Source organism: Dreissena polymorpha, chromosome 5 (assembly GCF_020536995.1).
Source record: "Dreissena polymorpha isolate Duluth1 chromosome 5, UMN_Dpol_1.0, whole genome shotgun sequence".
In the NCBI taxonomy this organism is placed as follows: Eukaryota; Metazoa; Mollusca; class Bivalvia; order Myida; family Dreissenidae; genus Dreissena; species Dreissena polymorpha.
The window spans coordinates 103,614,386-103,622,485 of NC_068359.1; the positions used below are offsets into that span (position 1 = coordinate 103,614,386).

Below are 8,100 nucleotides of genomic sequence, written 5' to 3' on the forward strand. Positions count from 1 at the left end.
AAAGCGACGACTGTTGCTACAGAACATCCAACGACCACAACTACGACTAGAGAAACTTGGATGTCTACGACTTTATTGACCTATATGCCAGCAGCATAACCCGAAGGTGTGCATTATTGATATCTTAATTGAAAATGTGCAATTTACAGTATCGCTTGAGATATTTATCAACTGAAATTTGAATTCATTGACATTAACAACGAAACACACCGTGAATCATTTAATCCCTAGATCACACGGAGCTATGCCCAGACAACGTTAGGAATGCCATCAACAAGGGAGGTTTTCTCGGCCAGTTTGGCCAATATTGCTATGAACTGATAAACAACGTCACCCAGTGGCATAACGCACAGCGACACTGTAACGGTCAGTTATTCAACAATTGTAGTACAGTTCTTAATGACACATACTTTTACATCGTATATCACATTATGAATACGATTCTGGCCGAAGCAATTCCGTGTCAATGCGTATTTTGTTAACAATAATAGTATTGTAAAGTGCTCATACTTCTTAAATTTGAGTTATTGATTTATCACAGAACTTATTTGTACCTTTAATTCTGATTCTGTTTAAGCAGATATTTATCAACCATGAGACTGGTAGAGTGTTGATAAATGTCCGATCGTTTTATATTTTATCTTTCTAAAGTTTACGTCTACACGCATATGTTTGTGTGTGTGTGTTAATTGCTATGATGCACTTTAATTCATCGATGGTAATGCTGCGTTTACACCATGTTCCCGGCGACCACGGCAATCACGTTTCGGGCCACCATGGAGGAAACGGGATGAACGTGAGGAAACGTAGGGGAACGGAATAGCCAAACGTGACACAACGGGGTTGCCGTGGTTGCCGTGCCAAAATTTTAAACTGTCAAAAAATTTGCCACGGCAGTCACGGCGGAAATGAGAAACGTGATAGAACTTGTTAAACGCAACACAACTTGACAGTACGAAGCAGGCCGTAACAGAACCCGAAAAGTGTCCGTACTCTGACGGGAATCCTTTTCATTCCCCGACATGTTAAGTTTCTATCACGTTGTGTTACGTTTTGTTACGCTTTGTCAAGATAACCACGGCAAGCTAGGATAATTGATAGCCGTTTTGCTACGTGTTTAATTCGATCCGTTACGGTGTGTTGCGTTTTGCAGGCAGATGCGTTACGGCCAATTGAGTTGTACGGTCTGACACGGTTCGCGCGGTCTGAAGCTGAGTATTTAAAAGACGTGCTTTTCAGGAAACTTTCATTTCAGTCTGAACACTCAATGAGCAAACATGCCACCAAGAACACGCCGGGTATGCGAATCCTTCGTTTACGGATGGCACTTCACTAACAGAGAACAACAAAAGCCACGCGCGAGAGGTGAGTTCTTCAGCTTTTTTGTATTTATGTTCTGTTTATTTGGTTTTTAGACACAGAACATTGTTTGGGTGATTAATGGTATAGCACTTCGTATTGCGAAGAAAGAAATTCGCGGAAAAACGGTGAATTATTTTAAAAAAACGATAAAATTCCATCGATAATCAGCATGAATTGAATGATCAGTACATATTTAAACAAAATAAACATACTTGGAAATAAATCAAGAACGTGCTTACTATTCGAAATAAAAGATCAATATATCCAGTAATGTTACAACATGTTACATTTTAGTTTACTAATGTATTTGAGAAAACTCAAATGTTTTAAGAGTCGCATGCACATTCTTCATCTGCACTTCGTTTACCGATCATCTAAAAAACAATGGCACTTTTTTTTCCCGAAATCTAGACACTTTTTTCCAGATATAACACACTCGTTTTTTGTGAATCAAAAATACATAATTCGCTGTGGAATACTGTTAAAGTAAGCAGGCAATAAATAAAAATGTATGTACTTAGTACGCAAATAAAAAACGAATTACCGAAGCATGTTCTTATCCCTTTGAAATATGATTATGATTTGGAATAAATGTGAAAGAGAAATATTAACAAGTTGGATATGTCTAATAATTAAAATCTATATGGCCATATATTTTTAATTACGTTCTAAACGGTTGATCTAAAGCATTTATCTTTCTGTCCAAATTACTAAGTTAAGTTACTAAGGCTATTTACTTATATATTAGATAGCATGTCATGAATAATCACTCTGCTTAAACTGCCTCTCAGAGATTAATATCAGCAGCGATGCAGGGGTCTCACTAAAACGCTTACGGAATTTGCATACAATATAAATACAGGTCCAAAATTCTATTGGAACTTTTTGGCTCAATGCCAGTAAACGAAAATAGCAATAAAAGAACGAGCGGGGTCGATTTAATCACACGACAGTGGTGTAAAAAGTTATGCATATCCGTCTTTGTTTTTAATATAAACACAACACATGCTGCATATGAAGTTGCATATAAGTGACACAATTATTTATTACAGGATGAGTGAATCGGAGCTTATGAATGCCGCCGACGGTTCGTTGTTGGACATAACTTTAGAAGAAGAACTGTGTACAAGCGAACGGTTCTCGTGTGGAATTTGTGAGGCCAGTTATGCTAGGAAAGCCTACTTGAAGCGTCATATATAGCACCCTAAACTTCGTTTGTGGGGGTATACTAAGTACTGACTCCATAATATGACATGTAAACATTTTATGTACGCATTCCTTTTTTCAAGAATCAGTTGTTTTTACGATTTAATTTTACCCGTGTTTCTTTAAACTCAACCAATACAGTGATTTAGGGTCAGGTGAATCGCACTTCGAGCAAACGTTAGCGTTGCGTAAAGGGAAGTGCTCCCTATAAGCAGGGCTCAAAATTAAGGGAGTTTTACCATTCTCTTTTTAATTTTGTTGCTACGCATAAGCATCGTCTTGATGATGCGATTCAAATAAGCACAGCCGACATAGGATTTTATGAAGAACAAATGTGTATTTGCCTCATAAAGACCCCTTCACTACCGTTATCTAGAGCCCTGCTATAAGTAAAATTAAACACGATTGTGCTGATCCGCATTATCCGTTATATTTTCATTTCTCTGAATCTCAAGTTACCAATAAAAAACAAGTTCATTATGTACACATTTATTTAATAATAAATATTATCTTATTATAAATATATTATGCAATTATAATAAACATAGTATAAATTAATAGTAATGTGATTTTTGAAAAATATATTTTCAAAATGTTTCGTATGAATAGCCATAATATGAATAAATGCATTTAAGGTCGAAGAAAAAACTCAGTTATTAGAGTGCCCGCTTTGTTGAAAGTGTCCGTAATCTGAAGTGCCCTTTATCGGTAAACAAAGTGCCTGCAACTTTATGTATGCCACCTATTACAACATGCACTATCTTTGTTTATAGTTCATTGAATACTATCAAAATGTTAGTATTTGAAGCACAGTGATTACTCTACATGCTGGAATAGCAAATAATTTCTGGCAATAATTCTAAGTAGTTTTATTTTGTTAAAATGTTTACTGTTCATCCAGTTTATGCTGTTTTCCGATCGAATTTTCTATTTTTTGGGGGGCAAAACTGTACCATTCTTCCGTGAAATTGTGTATTCCCAATACAAAAGGATACACCATTTATCAACTCGACCATGTGTCTTGTCTTAAAAACTAATCTTTAGGATATAACTTTAAATAACCAGAGGAACTTACCTCTCGCGCGTGGCGTTTGTTGTTCTCTGTTAGTGAAGTGCCATCCGTCAACGAAGTATTCGCATACCCGGCGTGAAGAAAGCGCCGAACAAAGGCTACCCCCGCGCTTCAAACGACGTTCAAGTGGAGGAACAACCTGAAAGTACTTGCCTTCCACCAAATGCCTCAGAGTCAGTGCCAGTTTCAATCCAGGTGTAAGGGAGGAGCGATACTTCGTATCTTGTCTTGAGATGACTTGAGATATCCGTTCAAGGATCTCGTCGAATAGTTCTGGGGGCATCCTCAGATAATTCTGAAAGGTGTTGATATCTTCGTTGCGGAGTTCCCTGGTAAGAAATGCATCAAAGTGCCCCTGCTGCTGCCTTCTAGCTTCCGATAGCCATGGACGAACCCACAGGGAAATTGGCCTCCTTTTTCGTCTTTTCCCGGACTTTTTTGCTTCTTTCAGCTCTTAACAACGCAAAGATTTTATTAATGCTGCAAATAAGCAATCAAACACAAAGCCATCCTCGTCGTTCACATCAATGTCACTGGAATTATTTTGTTATAATAAATACTGTTGCTTGAGAGTTTTCTTTTATACCTCTCGGTTGTCCACGTTTGATCCGCACGGTACCTTGACAGAACGTGACAAATGAATGATAAACGTGTTCAACGTATCAGACCTGCATGACAAACGCAAACAACGTGCGGGAACTTAACAGAACGCATCGTACCTTGAAGAAACATTTATACATCCGTGGCAGACCGTGGATGAAAACTTAGCGCACCGTCGAAGGGCCGCGTTTTCGCTTCGACGGCAAGTCACGGATACCTTGATAAACCGTGAGGAAACTTAGCACAACCTACCAAACCTTGGATTAAAGGTCAAAAATTGCAAAGTCCACACGGCGCGATACGTTTCGGACAAACGGGACTGCCGTGGTCGCCGGGAACATGGTGTAAACGCAGCATAACGTACGCTAAAACCGCACACACGCGTATTTCTTTAATTAGTTTCCGGTGCAGGGTACCTGACACACGTAGCTAACAAGGCAGAGCAGGACTTCATTGTGCAGTTCCTTAACAAGCACCAGTTTGTGCCGTCCATCTGGCTGGGTTTGACCGACTCAAAACAAGAGGGTCAGTGAACGTGGATGTCAGGTAGGATGCGCTCGTTTCAGATTTTACATTTAACTATTTTATAAAAAGGCAATTTATGACATTTTCGTTGTGTTCAAACTGGAACAATATTTTGGTTTGGGAGCGTGTCAATACACATACCTATTTAAAGTAGCTCCAGCTACACTCTGTGCGACCAAGTCAACGTTATTTCAATAACTATTTGTCAAGTTTATTGCAATAAGCACATTGTTTAATGTGCTGGTATATTCCGCCTGAAAGATCAGATGTACGCTTTTATTATGTGTTATTTGATTGTACTTCACCAAATCTTGGCATTTAAGGCGACCCAGTAACATACACCAACTTTGGGCAAGATAATATACACCATGGTCAATCCACTCACATCAACAACGATTGTGTGATCATGAAGCAGGGTGGAGAATGGACGGACGTTGCGTGTGGGACGTCTGCCATTAACGTCGGGATTTTGGGAGAAAGACACCCCTTTATCTGCCAGTATAGTAAATACTTAACTACATGTTAGGCGTATATTTTTATTAAGTATATTATATGTGTTCTTCACGCATTTTTGAAAAGTTCCTTAAAATGTCGTTTCTTGAGAAATCATCAAAAGAGGAAAAATCATTGGCATATCAACATTAAAGTTTGAGAAAAATTATATTTTCTATTTTATTATGTTAATAACATTAACAAAATAACCAACAATGCTTTTGGGGGCTATGCTAGCAGAACATATTATTCTCACAATGGTGTGAAAAGAAATACAATAAAATTGAAAACAATACTTAATAAAAGACATACCTATCAAGTAGATAAAAATTGGCAAAAATATCGATAAACGAACGTTGTTTCATGCGAACGTATTAAACCACTTATCTTTCAGTGTTTTACACGGTCTTAAATTCGGGTATATATCTTTATTACATGGATGTTTCGTTCTTTCTGAAATTGTTCATCACCCTACTGAGATTGGCTAATCGACAATCCATGAAGATTTACCACAGGAAATAAATAGTTATATTTTGAATTTTTATTGCTGTCTAAAAGTAGAAAAGAGAATTCAAGATTTTGTTTTTTTCATTATTCTTACATTCATATACATAATTTTTATGCATGTCATAAACGTTAAAGAGCTTATAGTTTTCGATGACATCATGGAATACAAAAATATACTAGAGGTTTTCCATGATAGCGCTCTAGACTATTCATTAAAAGTATTCTTAAATTATTTGGGAAACCACTTTAAGTTGATCTATACGTATTTAACGTGTTTGTTAAGTTCGGTAGAAAGAGCGGTATATACAAACTTCAACATACTTACTTGAAAAATAATAGCAGAAATATGTCTTCAAAATTACTATCGGCCTATGCCGTTGATCTCACATTTGCCCTCAAATCATATGTGAATTCAATAACATGTCTATAGTAGATACGTATATCTGGATTTGTAGAATGTAAACCTTAACCGGACTTTGCCAAGTTCAAGTATAGAAGGTTTCTATTCCTTCTAGAAGCAAACTTAAACCTGAATTTCAAAGCAAGTCAAGAATGCGATATGGAAAACAAGTAAACATTTTCCTATGCAACAAAGACCATGCTTACATCTCTCTTCGCTAGCCTCACTAATGAATTAAATATACGTAGAAGTTTCGGTGAGCGGTATGTTATTTGTGCACGCAAAACGTAAAATGTATATTGGACGGACACCTTTATCGATCTTTTTATGTACGCAATAGACATGATTTTCTTAAACGACTAGCAAAAGCCAGACGTCTTGGACAGTGGCTTTTAAACAATTTAAACCATTATCACGTTTCTTTATTAAAATTTGATATAGATACACGGAGTTGGTCCGTGCAAACGCCAGTCACAAGAAAAAAGAGGGCTAATTCTGCTCTATTGCAAATCATAGTTGTGGGAATTGACTAGTTACCTCACGTGGTCATCGCAGAGACATGTGTTTAGTTAAAACTAATAACTTGTATTATGTGAAGTGTTCTTCCTTCACGTAACCTTTCATAATAGCATTACATCGAAGTCGACGAAACACAATGCATGCTAAACTTATGTTAGTATATGAAAATTACAACACTCACCATGTATAAATGTAAACAGCTCCTTTTTTTCCTGTTTCAACTTATTAAGTGTCCTTTCCTTTGGGCTATTTAAAAGGGTTACAGTCTTTACAAGTTCAGAATAGAAAATACTGTATACAAAAGCAAAGTATAATAAGTTTATAGCAATATAAACGTGCTTAATTTAATGTTTAAACGATAACAGCAGTCTCGAGACACGTACAATACATACTAGAACAAACAATTCAATACGCGGCTAAGTATTGGTGGTATGATATTACTAAACTACTAACACTTAACACTTGTGCAGTCGTAATATCAAAGTACTAGAACATCCCAAACAATACACTGATGCATTGATAATTATATAAATACTAAAACATAAAACACAATAAAATACTTAAGTGAATTAGTAGTATATAAGTACCTGAGAATCCATCACACTTCACTGGTGAATTGGTAGTATATCAGTTCTAGAACTTCCAACATAATAATGGTGCACTTGTACTATGTAAGTACCATGTACAGACAATGCATATAGTAATGAACTTGCATAATTCCTCATATAATAAAATCGCAGGTAGGTGATTAAGTGTGTGTTGTGCGTTTGAATTGGTGCAACGCCACTATCGAGACTGTCTGATTGCCGAAAAGTATTCATTTACGCATCATTGAGGTGTTTATGGCTTAACATAATGCGTGTATCTGCATTTCAATGAATATATAGTCTTACCAGACAACATGACACAATTTATGAATGCATACCTTAATGCCAAAAGCAAGGATAAGTTTATGAAATAAAATTTCTATGTAGCCCAATATTCATCACGAAGCAATTATCGTTTTTCTAAAAATAAAAGTATAAATGGAATTTATTACTTTTATAATCTACAGCTAAAAAGGTTCTGTGTCAACCGAACCCAAATGTACACATCTGTAAGCAATAGGAATCACTTTATGGCTTATGAATTATGCTGGAGAAGGGAAATTTCGGTGAAGCTGAGGTGTTGGATCAAATGACCTTTATAAACTTCAATAAAAAGTTGAAGAAATTCCCGTCAGTATATCCGAATGGATTATGCCGATGATTGCATGTGGCATATTTGAGACCCTTGGTCCATAACCTAGGTTACGTATCTTTCTCGAAATTAATAAACAACAGTTTTTAATACGGCGTTTCATTAGCTTGGCTTAGGCTTCTTTAATGTAATATTTGTTAAGCTTAACGATGCAAGGCTCTTTGGTCCTTTAATTTTA

The 8,100-nt window shown here is 36.5% G+C and overlaps 1 long non-coding RNA gene across 1 annotated transcript; it reads left to right on the forward strand.

The window, feature by feature from the left end:
* The first annotated feature begins 235 nt into the window (after nucleotides 1–235).
* Nucleotides 236–2,735, forward strand: LOC127880753 (uncharacterized). The gene is made up of 3 exons (XR_008049727.1): nucleotides 236–366; nucleotides 1,256–1,365; nucleotides 2,415–2,735. It is a non-coding gene; the product is annotated as an uncharacterized LOC127880753 (long non-coding RNA).
* Nucleotides 2,736–8,100: the final 5,365 nt, after the last annotated feature.